The sequence below is a fragment of the Callithrix jacchus genome, chromosome X (genome assembly GCF_049354715.1).
Source record: "Callithrix jacchus isolate 240 chromosome X, calJac240_pri, whole genome shotgun sequence".
NCBI lineage: Eukaryota > Metazoa > Chordata > Mammalia > Primates > Cebidae > Callithrix > Callithrix jacchus.
Genome location: NC_133524.1, coordinates 133,553,483 through 133,569,950, shown reverse-complemented (window position 1 = coordinate 133,569,950; position 16,468 = coordinate 133,553,483). Strand labels below are relative to the sequence as shown.

The following is a 16,468-nucleotide window of genomic DNA, read 5'->3' as shown; positions in this document are numbered from 1 at the left end:
GTCACAAACGACTGATTCTCATTCTTTTTTGTGGCTGAATAGTACTCCATCGTGTATATGTACCACATTTTCTTTATCCATTCATGTGTTGATGGACACTTAGGTTGCTTCCAAATCTTAGCTACTTGTGAACAGTGCTGCAACAAACATGGGAGTGCTGTTGTCTCTTCCATACACTGATTTTCTTTCTTTTGGGTAACATACTCAGCAGTAGGATTGTTGAATCATATGGTAGCTCAATTTTCAGTTTTTCAAGGCACCTCTAAACTGTCCTTCATAATGGTTGTATGCATTTCTGTTCCCACCAGCAGTGTATGAGGCTTCCTTTTTCTCTGCATCCTCTCCAGCATTTGTTATTTACTATCCAAAAGTTTTTAATTTTGATGAAGTCCAATTCCTCTCTTTTTGTTCTTTTGTTGCTTGTGCTTTTGGTGTCGTATCTAAGAAACACTTTCCTAATTAAATGTCTTGAAGACTTTTTCCTATTTTCTTCTAAGAATAATATAGTTTTACCTCTTACATTAAGCTCTTTGATTTATTTTGAGTTAATGTTTAACTATGGTAGGAGGTAGGGGTCCAAATTCATTCTTTTGCATATGCACATCCAGTTGCCTTAGCACCATTTGTTGAAAAGACAACACTAATCAATTCCTCCATCGAATTGACTAATGTAGCTATGTAGTAAGTTTTAAAAGTAGAAGGTATGAGTCCTCCAACTTTGTTCTTCATTTAAAAAATCATTTTGGCCATTCTGGATTTCTTGCATGTCCATATGAATTTTAGGATCAGCTTGTCCATTTCTGCAAAAAAGGTCAGCTGAGATTTTGATAGTGATTGTGTTCAATCTGTAGATTGCTTTGGGGAGTGTTGCCACATTAATAATATTAAATGTTTAAATCCATGAAAATGGGATCTATTTCCACTTATTTGTCTTTAATTTCATTCGGCAATGTTTTGTAGTTTTCCGTGTACATGTCTTATACCTCCTTGGTTCAATTTATTACAAAGAGTGTTATTATTTTTGGTGTTATCAAAAATAGGATTATTTTCTTGATTTGGTATTTAAATTGTTCATTGCAAGTGTATAGAAATATAATTGATTTTTTTTTGAGACAAGACTGTCGCCCAGACTGGAATGCAGTGTTATGATTACAGCTCATTGCAGGCTTAATTTCCTGGTCTCAGGTGATGGTCCTACCTCAGCCACCTGAGTAGCCGTGACCACAGGTGTGGAGCACCATGCCTGGCTGATCTTGTATTTTTTATAGGTACAGGGTTTTGCCATGTAGCCCAGGCTGGTCTCGAGCTTCTGAGCTCAAGTGATCTACCTGTCTCACCCTCCCAAATGGGATTACAGGTGTGATCCACAGTGTGTGGCCAATTGTTTTTTTACATTCATCTTATATTCTTCATTTCAATGAACTTACTCATTAGTTTGAATGTTTTTCTAGCAGGTTTCCATATGGTTTTCTTATACAAGAGTATGCCATTGGTGAATACAGATAGGGTTACTTCTTCCTTTCCAATCTGGATGCCTTTTATTCCATTTTCTTCTCTAATTTTTCCGGCTGGAACCTCTGGTACAATGTTTAATAGAAGTGGTGAGAGCAGACAGTGTTTCACCATTGAGTATGACGTTAGATGTGGGTTTTTGGTAAATGCCCTTTGTTAGGCTGAGAAAGTTCTCTTATATTCTGGGCTTGTTATAAGTGTTTTGTTTTGTTTTTATCATGAAAAGGGTTGGATTTTATCAAATGCTTTTTCTACATCTGTTAAAATGACCACTTGTTTTTGTTCTTTATTATATTTGTATGCTATATTACATCAGTTGATTTTCATATATTAAACCAATCTTGCATTCCTAGGATAAAACCCAGTGGATCATGTTATATATGCACATAGAAATTTCTGCACATCTGTGATTATTCTTCAAGGATCTTTCTTCATAGAAATTGAATTACTGTGTAAAATTCTGATAGATAATGTCAAATTGCCTTACAAAAATGCTATACCAAGTTACAGTCTCACCAATAGTGTAGACAGTGTCTTATTCCTATCCCTGCAACACTGGTTATTGTTTGTCTTTAATGTTTGCTAAACTGATGGATGAAAATGGCATTTTATTTATTGCTGTAATTTGTATTTCATGATTCCTAATGAGTTTGGACATCCTCTTATCCCTTTTAGTCTATTTGTATTTCCTTTTTGTGAACCAAATATATCTTTCTTATTTTCTTACAGAATGGAGAAGGCAGGGAAAAGACTCAGGTCCCAAGTGAAAAGTTTCCAGAATATATGGAAGAACCTTCATGTCTAGGTAGAGGATCACTGATGTCTCTCAACAACACAAATTCTAGCAACAAAAGTTTTACTTTTGTGTTGCCCCTGAAGTTGGTGGGAGTTAGGGACACCTACAGTTCTTCTGATCAGTCAAGAATGGCCTGGGTAGTACTTCTTTGATTGCATTGCCCTGGCTACAACTACATGATCGACTGGTCTCTGAAAGCTCTAAACCTATGGTTTACCTCTTAGCCAAGCCTTTCCCCTGCCTTATCCCCAGAAGGTAATTTGCCTTTGTCCTCTGCCGCTATTACTACCAACACATTGCCATTTGTTTTTATTTATTTTTGAGATGGAGTCTTGCTCTGTCACCCAACTGGAGTGCAGTGGTCTGATCTAGGCTCCCTGCAGCCTCTGCCTCCTGGTTTCAGTCGATTCTTGTGTCTCAGCCTCCAGAGTAGCTGGGATTACAGGTGCCCACCATCATGCCTGGCTAAGCTTTGTATTTTTAGTAGAGATAGGGTTTTGCCATGCTGGCCAGGCTGGTCTCAAACTCCTGACCTCAAGTAATCCACCTGCCTCTGCCTCCCAAAGTGCTGGGATTACAGTCAAGACCCACCACACCCAGCCCCAAGTTTATTTTTTAAAAACATATTTTATTCTTGAAGGATTTCATTGAATGTGTATGAGGTTCAATTAGTATTTATTTCACTTTCTTCCTTCCTCCTTCCCCCTCTTCCTCCTCTCTTACTCCCTCTCTTACTCACTCTTTCTCCCTCCCTTTCTCTTTCTCCCCCACCTCTTTCTTTCCAGTACCAGCTGGTAGCAGTGTGTTTTTTTTCTCTGCCCCCACCCCCTCATTGCCTCCTGTCTCCCTGAGTCACTCCATCTGCCTTGTCACTGGAACAGCATGGGTGCCCTCCCCAAAGTGAGGCCTGTGGGATTGACGGATTGCCATTTCCCAGGGGCTGCTCTGCAGAGAAGCAGTTCTGAAAGTAAGGCAGCTCTACTAGGGATCGTGAGTCAAGGCTAAATACCTAGCAGTGCAGTACCTCCGGGGAAGAGTTAGGCAGAATGCCCAGCAACTAACCAGTAGCTGTAATGGGTATCAGCAGATCTTCCTTCAAGCCCTGACCCTGCCAGTTGTGTGAAGTCAAGATCTCCTTTTCCAGGCCTCAGTTGAGTCATCTCTAAAATAAGGAGACTAGAGTAGGGGTTGGGTAATGTCTAATGGTTGTAATGTCTGTTTTTAACTGGCCCATTTCCATCAGTTTCCGCTAGGCAAAGCTTTGCGTATTTAGCTGCTCAGTTGGAGCTAGTGAGAAGACCAAAGAGGATTTTGGCAAGTTCTTTTCTTCTGTTGTGCAAATCTGAGATGCTTAATGTAATTTCCAAGAGTTACATTAAATGTCACCCACGAGTCTGGCCATCCTAATGTTTTAAAGACTGCATTGTGTTTCTGTAAAAATTCGAGTAAGGTTTTAAATATTTCCCACCTATCACGAACGCTTTCGTTCTCTCCCAAAGAGACTATTTGATTTGGGGCCTGTTATCAGAGAGGCCGGGAAGGGCATTCAGGATAGTTCCAGGAAGGGTGGTGTGTGAAGGGCCTCTGGAGAGCTAGCGCTTATTCACTTGGGTGTCTCAGCGACTCATCATAGAGTTTGGGGGTTCTGAGTTGCATCTAGGGGTGAGGGAGGAAGCAGGCCACCAGAAAGGGCTAGTCCATGAGTCCGGGGATCCCGCCCGAAGCTCTGGCAGTGACCCGCAGCATACCAGGCACTGGCAGCCCTCGGGTAGGGGCTGAGACAGGCGGCAGCAGCATGCGCAGTGTGGCAGCTGCCGCTACACCGCGGCTTTTGCTGCTGCCACAGCTAGCCGGGTTGCTGCTGCTGCTGCTGCTGCTGCTGCTGCTGCTGCTGCTGCTGCTGTTGCTGCTCTTCCTGCGCCGCTGTCACTTCCAGTTCCTACTTCTGCGATCCAGGTCCGGGTCACTGCTTCCCCGCTGCTGGCCCAGTGCCTCCAGGCCGCTTTCTCTCCGCGGCTCCGCTCAGGCTCCGGCTGCGGGAGGGAGGGCACCGGCGCGGGCAGCTGAGCGTGGTCTGAGGAGCCTCGCGGGCTGGCTCCCCAGGCAGTCGCTCCCCTTCCGTCGCCGCCCCGCGCACACTCCCCCGGCTCGCAGCCAGCGCACCCAGCGGGGCGCACCTCCGGCACCCCCGGTTCGGCCCGCTATCCTCCGCCCGCCGAGCGGCACGGCTATGGCAACAGAACTTGAGGACAAGACTCTGACTTCCCTTTAGATTAAAAAACAATCCCCGGACTGGAGAGGTTGCGGGCGCGGCACAGAGTTTGGAGACTGGCGCCCCCTCCTCGCCCACGTCCAGGCGCAAAGTTGCAGCCGCCCCTCCCCGCTGGGGCGAGCCTAGCCCAGCTCTCCAGTTTCGCCCTGGTGGCGGCCGCGCTCAGGGCAGGGTCCCAGCTCCGGCTGGGTTGAACGGTTCCCGCAGCCTTGGCACAGGCTTGCCCACCCGCTCGCCGGCCCCGTGACTAGGGAGGGTGAGCGGCTTCCAGGAGGCGGCAGCGGCGCGGCTGGAGTGAGGGAGCAGCAGGAGGACAGGCGGGCAGCGGCGGAGCCAGGTGACCTGCCTGGGGGCAAAAGGGTCAGGGGAAGGGGAGTGCGCGAGGGCCCGGGGGTGGGTGCTGAAGGACCCCCTTTGAAGAGGAGCCGCCCTTCCTTCCCACTGCCGTGGCTCGCAGCCCCAGCTGCGGGGTCCGTTCTCTGCCATGGCCTCACAGTGCGCTGAGATCCAGGGTGCCGGGGAGGGGGAGATGGGGGCCGAGGGCGCAGAGCGAGGACGCGCCAAACTTAGGGGCGAGTTGTCCGTCTCTGGCCGCAAGATTTGCATCCGACGGAATTCTTTCCTTCCCCCAGGACCAGAGCAGGAGTCAACAGTATCATTTTTAATACTAATTTGATGCCCTCCCAACCCGGTGCATCCGTACATTTGGGGATGTTTTCTGCGTTGAGTATACAGTGATCTGTTGCAGAAATGGTTTGTGGATGGAAAAGACCTGTGTTCTACAAGGTGTTCCAAAGTGCCTGTAGTTAATTTCAGGTTTTCATTTTCCAGTCATTTAGGAACCCAACAGGTATTTGAGCTATTTCGTTTCTTAGCTCCACAGTGGAGAGCCCTCAAGTTTATCTCTGTCTCTTCAAAGGTCTTATATTTTCATTTTTAATTTGTTACTGTTTTTGGATATAGGGGTAACTCACATAATGTTTTTCCCTTTTCTTAATGTATAGTGGGAATAAAAATATAGTAAATGAGTATATTTTCCTCTGCAACTATGTATATTTTTGTCAATAAAAGCTTCGCATAAACAAAAAAAAACCTGACAAAATAGAATAAATTTCAGTTGATGTTCTGTGAAGTATTAATAATTTTAAAGGCAAGATTCAAAGGTCCAAACTGTTTTTTTTTTTTTAACTTATATTTGCCTGGAAAACTCATAGTTTGTCCTTGGACTTCCCGTCTTAATTTTGACATTGACCACGGTAAGAGGATCTCTGATGACATCATTTGCTCCAGCCACAGTCTGGCATTCGTGACTGAGAGCACCTCTCTCCAAAATGTAAGGCCTGGGCCTGCCCTTGTGCTTCAGCTGAGGCATTTCCAAGGATTTCTCTTCAGCAAAGTATTATGCTACATGCCAGGCAATGCTGCAGTCCCTTCTTACATAAGCCAGCTTCAGGCTGGTGTACGCTTTGGGTGTGCTTAGAACAGTTAAAACAAGGGAGTGTTCTGTCTTAGTCTGGGTGCCGGGGCAGATGATTGGAGTTTTGAACAAAGTAAATTTCCAGCTACTATTCTCATATTGCATTTCTTCGGTGCTCAAGTTTTTTGAATGCCTTCTACTTATCTGAAACTCCCTGTGCCCTTGTAAAGGATGTAGGAGAGATGGCATTACTTTCACTTGACGAAGAAACAGAAAAGTTTAGTTGATCAAAATCATATAGCTTATCACTCGTAGGATCAAAAATCTAACCTGGATGTACTACTTTCAGCCTAGGTTTTTTCTTTGTTCATTTGTTTTTACTAAAATGTGACATTGTATGTGTAAGTGTTGTATTTGGCACATTTTATGGATAGTCCATCTTCCAAGCTACGAATTTTTTCTATTCTTTTTGCCTACTCACATCTCGGCCTTGTCTTTGCTTGTGCAGGGCTGGTGCTGTTCTTAGGGGTGAGGACAGGAGCAGAGTTTTCCAAAAGATGGTCTGTGGTTTGTATTTACCTACAGTTGGCCTCCTCTCCACTCACATTCAGGGATAGCAGGTGCTGAATCGAGTGAGTGGCCAGGGCCCAGAAATTTCTGATATTCATTTGACATCATTAGTCCAAGTATAATATTACTTCAGTCTTTACAAAGAAACTCATTCAGGAGAGGAAATTGGAGAGCATGAGTTTTGTTCCTTTACAGCAATCTGTTCGTCATTGTGCTTAGGATCATAGATGCTAAGGAGGAAAAGGAGTTGAGTATCTACCGTTTCTCAGGCACCGCCTATGTTTCAGGCACTATGCTAGGTGCTTTAAGTCTATTATCATATTTAACCCTTGCATTACTCCTGGGAGGCAGGTGGCATTGTACCCATTATATCCTGGTGGAAATTGAGGTTTAGAGATGATCCAGACTGATGCTTCACACTGCCAATGCAAAGCAGAACCGGAACGTAATCACTGATGTACCTGACTCCAGAACTCATTCCCTTTGTCTTGTGCTAGGCTGTTGCCCCCAAAGAGCTATTGATAAATATAGGAATCACTAGCTCCTTTGTTTTCAGACATAGCTGCACATTGGAATCCCTTGGGATGCTTTTTAAAAAGAGAAATCATTGGGGTGTGGGTTAATTATTCCTCAGTGGGACCCAGCCACTGGTATTCCTTTTTAAAAAAATGCTTAAATCAACTTTACATTTACATTCAGGAAATTGCACAAATCCTAAATATATAATCTGGTGAATCTTCACAAACTGACATACTCATACGGTCTGCATCCTTATTAAGAAACAGAAGCCACCCTCTTGCCCCTTCCCAGTCACTACTATCCTGACTATCCACCATTATCCTAGTACATTCCCGATCGCCCCCCGCCTGTTTGGTACGCCATATGAGCGGACTCATACAGTATGTACTGGTTTGTATAAGGTTTCTTTCACTCAGCATAATATTTGTACAAGTCACTATATTTGTTGCAGGTAGTAGTGGTTCATTTTTCTTCCTTGTTGTGTAATATTTCATTGTATAGATATACCTCGCTTTCGTTTTCTACTCACTTGTTGATGGATATCTGCATTATTTTCAGTTTTTGTTTGCTGTGGACAATGCTGCTGTGAAGATCCTCGTGGGCGTCTCCCGGACAGCATATACACACATTTCTGTTGGGTTTGTGCATTGTAGTGGCGCTGCTAGGTCGTAGGGTCTGCACATGTTCAGCTTTAGCAGGTACCATCCAGCTGTTTCCCAAAGCTGACGAGCCTCGTGATTTTTTTTTTTTTGAAAGCTCTGCAACTGCTTCTAATGTATATCCAGAGTTGAGAACCATTATCATGGCTTATCCGGAGTTCAGCAACCTAGTGACCTCCAGTGTCTATCACTAAGTTGAGAACCATACTAAAGGAGACCCCAGCTTTTTTCTCAGTCTGGAATCTTTTAGACAGTCTTCTCAGTGAAACTGGGCCGCTTACACCCATTGCCCCATAATCCCTTGAGTCAAGTTACCTTTACACTGTTCGTCCACCCTTGCTTTGGTTTATTCGTGAACACATCTGTTAGCCTCAGAACTTTTCAAAGGTAGGAACTGGAATCTGATCATCTTTATTTAATTAATTAAAATTAATTAAATTTGATACAGAGTCTAGCTGGGATTACAGGTGCATACCACCATGCACAGCTAATTTTTGTCACTGTGTTGGCCAAGCTGGTCTTGAACTCCTGACCCCAAGTGATCCACCTGCCTTGTCCTCCCAAAGTGCTAGGGTTACAGGCCTGAGCCAAGATGCCTGGCCCTAATCATATTTATAACCCTAGCACCCAGTACAGGACACGGCATAGAGCAAGTGCTTAGGAAGGGTTTGTTAGATGAAGGACTGAGTACTCAGAGAAGATCTGGGCTGCAAAAGAGACATCACATCTTTGCACTAAGAATTATGTACTTTATTCATAGGATACTGCCTCAGGCCTGCGCTCAGAGCCTAATTGCTTTTACTTATCTCAGCATGTTAGCATTATGGGTAATCTGGTTGCTCACCCTGAAACCTATTAGAAATAGCAGATTAAATGAGATGAGGTGAGGTATGTGAAAGCACATTGTAAACTGGAAAATAGCATCTAAATAGAAAGTTGTGATAAAGGGAAATGAGGGGCTGCTCTAGATTAGGTGCGCTGGCAATGGCAGAACATCTATATATCTGTGTCACATGGAAGAACTGAAATAAACAGCATGTCAGCAAAAGAGACAGGAAAACTATAAAAAGCAGACCCCCAAACACTTAACTCTCTGGGGACTTTTGGTGTGGTGTCAGGCATGCTGTGTGGTCTAGTTACTAGAATATGTTCTTTTTCCTGCCTTGATCCGGTTTGATTCCTGGTCAGGGCAGCCTTTTTTTCTTGAGAAGTAGTATACCAGTGCAGGGACTAAGAGCTTGAGCTTTGGACTTGGACTGACCGGTTGGCCATTTATTAGGTATATACCAACCTCCTAGGAGGTAGTAGCAATACCACTTACTAAGTACAAGCTTCTGGCTGGGCACGGTGGCTCATGCTTATGATACTAGCATTTGGGAGGCTGAGGCAGGCATATCACTTGAGGTTGTGAATTCGAGACCAACCTGCCAACATGGTGAAACACCATATCTACTAAAAATACAAAAATTAGCCAGACGTGGTGGCCAGAGCCTATAATTGCAGCTACTCGGGAGGCTGAGGCAAGAGAATCACTTGAACTTGGGAGGTAGACGTTGCAGTGAGCCAAGATCATGCCACTGCACTCCAGCCTGGGTGACAGAGAGACTGCAACTAAAAAAAATAGCATATGCCTCTTCTTAGGGTGAAATGAAAGAAAGTAAGTAAAGCACTTAGCATGGTCCTTGGCACTGAGTGGCCTCTCAATAACAGCTAGTTCCTAATTGGAATTTTAATATATCCCAGTAGATCAGTGTTCTGGGATATATTAAATAAACAACATTGCATTATTTTTTAAAAGTTCACTTAGATCAGTTATGTTAAGCTAACTGTTTAAGAAGTGAGTCACTGATTTTTAGCAAGATATTCTTTTGAAGTCTTAACACTTAAAAAAATTGGAAGGGTAGGCCAGACACAGTGGCTCACGCCTGTAATCCCAGCACTTTGGGAGGCTGAGGTGGGGGTATCACCTGAGGTCAGGAGTTAAGAGCAGACTGGCCAACCTGGTGAATTCCCATCTCCACAAAAATGCCAAAATTAACCAGGCATGATGGCAGGTGCCTGTAATTTCACCCACTCGGGAGGCTGAGGTGGGAGAATCGCTTGAACCCAGGAGGTGGAGGTTGCAGTGAGCGGAGATCGTGCCATTCCAGCCTGGGTGACAGAGTGAGACTCTGCCTCAAAAAAAAAAAAAAAAAATGAAAGGGTAAACTGTGGACTCTCCAAGGGTTATGATGTTTTACTAGTTGCTTTTGAAATTTAAACAGGGATAAAACTTGAAATAGGAAAAAAAAATCCAGCCATCTTGTCTCTCAGTTCTATGTTCTATTCGGCAGAGACTGCTTGTTTTCAGGAAAATGTTTTTAAAAATAAAGTCAAAGGTAAAATCCTCACATATCTTCTAATACTTAACACATCTCTGGAAGGCAAAACAAAGTTGAATATTTCTGGGTGTCTTAGATGAATAGTGATGTCAGATGGCCCCTGTTTTCAATGCTTACCAGCAGAAATTAATCCTTCAACATTATTAGCATCTTTCACTCACTATTAAAGTGCCTTTGCTTCTGAGTTTAAAAGACTCTGTGCCTTTCATCCTAGAAAATAATTTAGATTACAGCAGGTTGAAATGTGTTAAAAATAATTTTGATACTATATTTAATTTTTTATATTTTATTTGGAAGGCTATATAAAGACAGTTTAAATTTCCGTGATATTGCAGCCCAGCGATACCCATGGAACAGGGATTAGAATTCTAAACTACAGTTTCAGGCAATATACATGCAATTTGAAGAGTTTTAGGAACTCCTAGTAGGAGTTCTTGTTCTTTCCCCAGCTTATTGTCTTGCTGTTGTTCTCAGTGCTTAGCATGGCCAATTTTTAACTGCTGAAAACAATTTGTATATGGTTTCCTTTATACCAGCTCAGGACTAGAAATATATTTGGGGATCTAGTTGTAAAGAGGAACTGGAGAAAACAAAGCAACTGAATTCTTCAGAGACTATGAATTATTCAGTTGTTAACCACAGTAACTTCTTGAGCTACCATTTTGTGTTCTAATAATAGAAACAGTTTGGATGGATTCCTCTGGGTATTGAAAAATCAGATCTTTTCATTCTTTTCTAGTCTATGCATAAACTAGAAAAATCTGAGAAAAGACTCTTTTCAGTTGTTCATGTTTACCTGAATGAACAAGTTTAATTTTTGTCTTTTAAAACAGACATATTTATTTTTTAATTAAAATAGCTTGAAATTTAAAAATACATCCCAAAGCAAGATGATCGTGTCAGTTAAATTAAACAATGCAATGAATGGTCTTTTATTTTTGGAGATGATTGCCAAAAACCTCCCCCTCTTGCCTTCAGGAAATAAGCAATAAGCCTGATGAACTGAGCATAGTTGAGGGGAAAAATCAAAGTCAATGGCTTCTATTTACAAAACGCGGTATGTAATATCTAAAATGGAAAGGCATTGTTTCCGAATTGGGGTGAAGGTACCAAATATATACCAAAAGGAATGCATTTTGTTAGAAAATTTGATCAATTGTTAGAATCTTCCTGACTGGAGATATAAATTATCTTGTTTTAAATCTAACTCCCTCTAATTTGGTTTTAATGTTGACTGTAATCCAGGCTGTTTCTGGGGACAACAGAACACAATATACCTCTTTACTAAAACCACACAGTCTTGACCACTCTCCCCTACTCCAGCCTCATTCTAATTTGGTCTTATTGTTATCATTGAGGTGGCCCTCAAGGATCAGTCTGAGAGGTGATGCAACGTTGCCGGCACAGCATAAGGTATGCAGAACGATTGGTGATGACATTTGGGGTTAGTACCAAGAGGAAATGCAGGGTCTGGCCTTTGAATTGCAAATGGAGTGTGAAGGCACTTGCCAGTTTCTTAGGGCCCTTGCTGTACCAGCTTTTTAGAGGGGTAGTGTATGTTCACTTAGTCCAGAAGCTGCATTTCAACATTGGCGATGCCACATCCTCTGCTGTCAGCTGGACGAAAGACCTATGACACTAGACTTCTGTCCGATGAGATTCAGGCTTTGTCATACCCTGGCAAACTGGACCTTATCACAGAAAAAGATGTATGGGGTCAGAGATGTGGGTCATCCAAACCAGCATAGAGTCACACATCATTTCTATTGGACTTCTGGCAGAAGATTTCCCTTCCTAATTAACTTCTACTTAGGCAAATCGAGCTTTATACTTTCTTGAGGACTTGAATATTATTCCAGAGATTAGACGTGTCAATTGAGGGACTGAATAGGGCAACAGGGAAAAGAAGGAAATAAATTAAAGCGCGATAAAATGCAGCAGTTTGCGAAGCAGCAAGTGAGACTGTTACTAAAGACTTGTCTCACCCTCCACAGTAACAAAGATGTGTCCCTACTCCTTGGAAGCACAGACATTATTTTAAGAGGCATTTTTTTTTTTGTTTAGACAGAGTATCGCTCTGTTGTCCAAGCTGGAGTGCAATGGTGCGATCTGGGCTCACTGCAAACTCCACCTCCTGGGTTCAAGCGATTCTCCTGCCTCAGCCTCCCCAGTAGCTGGGATTACAGGCACGCGCCACCATGCCTGGCTAATTTTTGTATTCTTAGTAGAGACAGGGTTTCACTATGTAGGCCAGGCTGGTCTCAAACTCCTGATCTCAAGTGATCTGCCCCCCTTGGCCTCACAAAGTGTTGGAATTACAGGTGTGAGCCACCACGCCAGCCTTAAGAGCCATCTTTAAGGTGTCAAGCGTCGTTTACGAAAAGCCCTGCCTGTAAAGCAGGCCTGAACACTAATTTGTATGTTCTTCATGTGGAGGTCTGCAGCAAAATAGAGATACGTACTAATAATTTCTGAGACACGTATGCAAATCAGGAGACTGCAGTCTTTTAGTAACAAAAATGTAACAATTTTTTTGTGAGTATATACATTGTGATAGTGGAAATAAGCATTTGCACTGTTTGTATAACCACTTTGCATTATCTGAAGAAGGACTGGTATTTGGGAGTGTGTTGTATATTAGGGCAAATCTTGATTCGAGATTAAAAAAATCACCTTCAAGTAGAGACAACAGAATAGAAAATGGTGTTAGGGTTAGTGTACCTGTGGGTGACTTCATTTACCAGATTTTATATAGTGTTCTTTTCATTTCTCATCTTAAAACAAATTTATGTATTACTGCCTGAACATCAGGTGTTCAATAAATGTTTATTGAATGGATAAGGAATGGGTATTTGAATGGAAGTGAACTTTTAAAATTTTATTTTAGACAGCTTGCATATTTAAGAGTCTATATGTAGATGGGCAGGAGTTGACTTTTATTCATAAAAATGACTCTTCAGTGGGTAAAAATGAGAACAAAAAGAAAGCTGGGTTTCCCCTAACTTTATGCCAAGCTAGAGTACTTGTTTCAAGTTTCTTACAAATTAAGAAAAAGAGAAAATTAAAAGTGTGAGATACTAGCTCCTGTGATGTCATATGGAAGCCTTTTTCTGCCTTTCCAGTCTCCAGGCTATTTCTTATTTCTTATATGACGAAAATTCTCTTGCTTTCACTGGGCTTTCAAGGTGTGAGCTCTGCATGTGAGGGTTCCCTAACTGTGACTTTCTCCAGAGTGATCCCAGCCAGTAACTTCACTCTTCTTGGTGAGGTGAATGTGTTCCCAGCATTCTTCACTTCTCTCAATCATATTCCTCAAGAAAAGAATCTATTTTTACCAGCTGATAGAAAATATAGGAGCCTCGATTTATCAAATTCTACTAGAAGAAAATGGCCTTTCCCTCCTTTCTTCTGGGAAAGGCATGCCCAAAGGCAGCTGCTTGTGGTGGAAGAAATACCTGTTTGAATTTTAGCTGGGAGAGGAGATTGACATTTAGCAAGAACTTGTTCAATGTCTGTAAAATGAGCACCATGCCTGGCACTGTGGGCTCCTGCCTATTGGACAGAGGCAACATGTATGTGTGAAAGAGTGGAATTTAACAGCATATAGCAGTGTATGGTTAGGTGTCCAAGTTAGTGGTTCCAGAATCTAGAACCTAAACGCAAGAGGAATTCAGGTATCAGGAAGCCTGCTGTGTATTGAGGCATAGTGTTTGGGGAAAACACCATGGAAGGGAGTGATTTGGGATGGGCCCTGGGAGGATAGCTAGCATTCAGATGGTTGTGGGAACTTTCTGAAGGAGAAGTATAAATGTCAGAGAGAGGCACAGTGAAGAAAGAAGATTCTGGGGCATATAAGGAGATGATGGTGAGTAACAATGGGCCTACTAAGGTCCATCTTAGAGATGCTAGAGAAGAAATTACTTTAAATTTATTTATTGTTGTTTTTTGAGATGGTATCTTGCTCTGTCACCTAGGCTAGAGTGCAAGAGGCTAGATTGCCCAAGCTAGTGGTGCGATCTCAGCTCACTGCAACCTCCACCTCCCGGGTTCAAGCGATTCTCCTGCCTCAGCCTCCCCACTAGCTGGGATTACAGCCATGTGCCACCACATCTGTCTAATTTTTGTATTTTAGTAGAGACAGAGTTTCACCATGTTGGTCAAGCTGGTCTTGAACTCCTGACTTCAAGTGATCAGCCCGTCTCAGCCTCCCAAAGTGCTGGGACTACAGACACGAACCACTGCACCTGGCCATGAGAAGAAATTGGAATGTCAGTCTGAAGAGGGTGGACTTGATCTTGGGTTATATTAGGCTTTCTGTTGGATGACTTTGCTGTGTTTTGAGAGACATGAGTGCTAACTAAAAGCACCATTTCTGATGCCTCTGAGATCTGAGCTACTGAATGCCCACCTAACAGTGTTTAGATTGTTTCCTAGGTGCAAATCCTGTCTGGATTAAGTTGGAGCAGGATTCAGTCGGGGCAGGATTCATTAATTAATTGATGTCTGTTAGGCATTGATGAGTGTCTCTGAAAATGACATACTTTTGAAAAAGTGAATCACACAGATATATAAACAGGAAGAGTGAAAGTCTTTGCCAAATAAATGACTGAAGGTAATCTCTAAGTAAAGAGAGAAAATAATAATAACTTTGGCATTGCATCCTTTCCTCCAAGTTTAGCTAGTGTGAGGAGGATTTGGGGCATGTGAATTGTAGTCTTTCCAATTACATGTTACCCTTTCTTGCTGCTGGTGAGTTGCTTTGCCATGTCCCATTGTGCTCTGGCTGTGAGTTGGAGCCAGTTTTAGAGCATGGGCATGAACAGGAGAGGGTGACTTGTAGTGTTTGCCATTTGTTCAATTTTATGACAAAAACAGTTTTAAATATAACCAATTCCTGCAAAGCGGTAAAATCCCATGGTTCTTTGCAGCTTCTCTTCTCTGTAATGAGAGGTCATGGTGCTTTGTGGAATTTAGAGGAATGGCATTTAGAGGAATTTCTATTACCTGGGACAGGCAAGCAATTGTGGATGTTGCCCACACTCAGCATACAACTTAAAAAATTAACAACTATAGAGTTTGAAGCACCTTGGTCACTGCCTGGTCACAGGGCTTCATTTTGCTGATGAGTACAGGTGCATTTAATTTTAGATGATACATGTCTCCTGGAAAATTGCATGGAGATTGTTTTTTCTTTCCTAAGTGATATCTCTTTCTGAGTTTATTATACTTTCTGCAATGCTTTTTCTTCAATTATGACTAATCATCTATTGATGAGAACATCTAAACTCTCATTAATCAACCATGTATCTATTGAGTGCCTACTATGTGACAGGCGTTCATCTAGACACTGAGGATCCAGAAGTGAAAAAAAAAATTGGCATCATGGGACTTACGTTCTAGGCATACATCTTTAAGCCTCTCTGACAGAGCATCATGTTAATCAACCAATGAATGGTTATTTATCAAGTATTTCATATATGTTGAATATTGAGGCCAGCGCTGTGGGGGAATGTGGACTTCAAAGAGCCTACCTTTTAATCAGAAATTCAGGACTAATCCAAACACCTGCATAGTGAATAAAGAGTATTGGGCTGATAGACCTCTGAGAGCTTAAATGTACAACATCTCTACAGATTGTAAAGCTGTAGCTGTTCGGAAAAAAGAAGCATGAAGGGAAGTCAGTGAGGACGTTATGGATAGCAACAGGTGATACTAGCAGAAGGGCGGCTGCTGAAAGCTAATAGCAGTGGCTCTTCTGTTTCATGGCCCTCGTTTCTCCCTAGTCAGTGTGTGTGGCTATTTACCATCAGTCTGTGCTGTACATTCTGGTAGGCTCTGGGGCTCCTACCCTAAATCTTAGTAGCTGCTAGGAAAGCAGGGGTTGAGGGAACCCTCTCTCCATAGGTGAGGCTCCTCTCTAACTGCCTGGATTGTTAGGCAGGGAGGAGCTGCTGACTACTGAAATTTCTGAGAATATTTTCATAGACTTCATATATTTACCTTGATTCTCTCATCATGAAGCATTCTAAAATAAATAGTCCCCTGAATGTTTAGGGCGTTTGTTCATGTTTTATATGGATGGGACAAGGAAAAAGCATAAAGGATGTTGGACATTGATTTGGGAACACACGCCTGGCCACTCTTCAATATAAAAACAAATGATTTTTCAAAAGTTCATTTTTAAGTGATTGTTAGGGACACAGAAAACGTTTTCCCATAGAAACAAGGCTCTACACGGTGATTATTTTTCTGGCTGGCCCACAACAGCCTGTTGAATACTTAATGTGGCTGAACTATAGAACTCACAGAGACTAAGTGGCAGGTGTGATGCTGTCTCTGGGA

At 42.6% G+C, this 16,468-nt stretch overlaps 1 protein-coding gene across 15 annotated transcripts in view; it reads left to right on the top strand.

Annotated features, from left to right (window-relative positions):
* Positions 1 to 16,468, top strand: part of ARHGEF6 (Rac/Cdc42 guanine nucleotide exchange factor 6) — a 112,206-nt gene that overhangs the window by 8,645 nt on the left and 87,093 nt on the right. For 5 of the 15 annotated variants that reach the window (XM_078364143.1, XM_078364144.1, XM_078364141.1 and 2 more), the window contains exon 1: positions 4,718 to 4,917. The exons of the other annotated variants lie outside the window; for them this stretch is intronic. The gene's annotated coding sequence lies outside the window, so the exon portion shown is untranslated. Of the gene's footprint in view, positions 1 to 4,717; positions 4,918 to 16,468 lie in introns of those variants that run through there. 15 annotated transcript variants of the gene reach the window in all.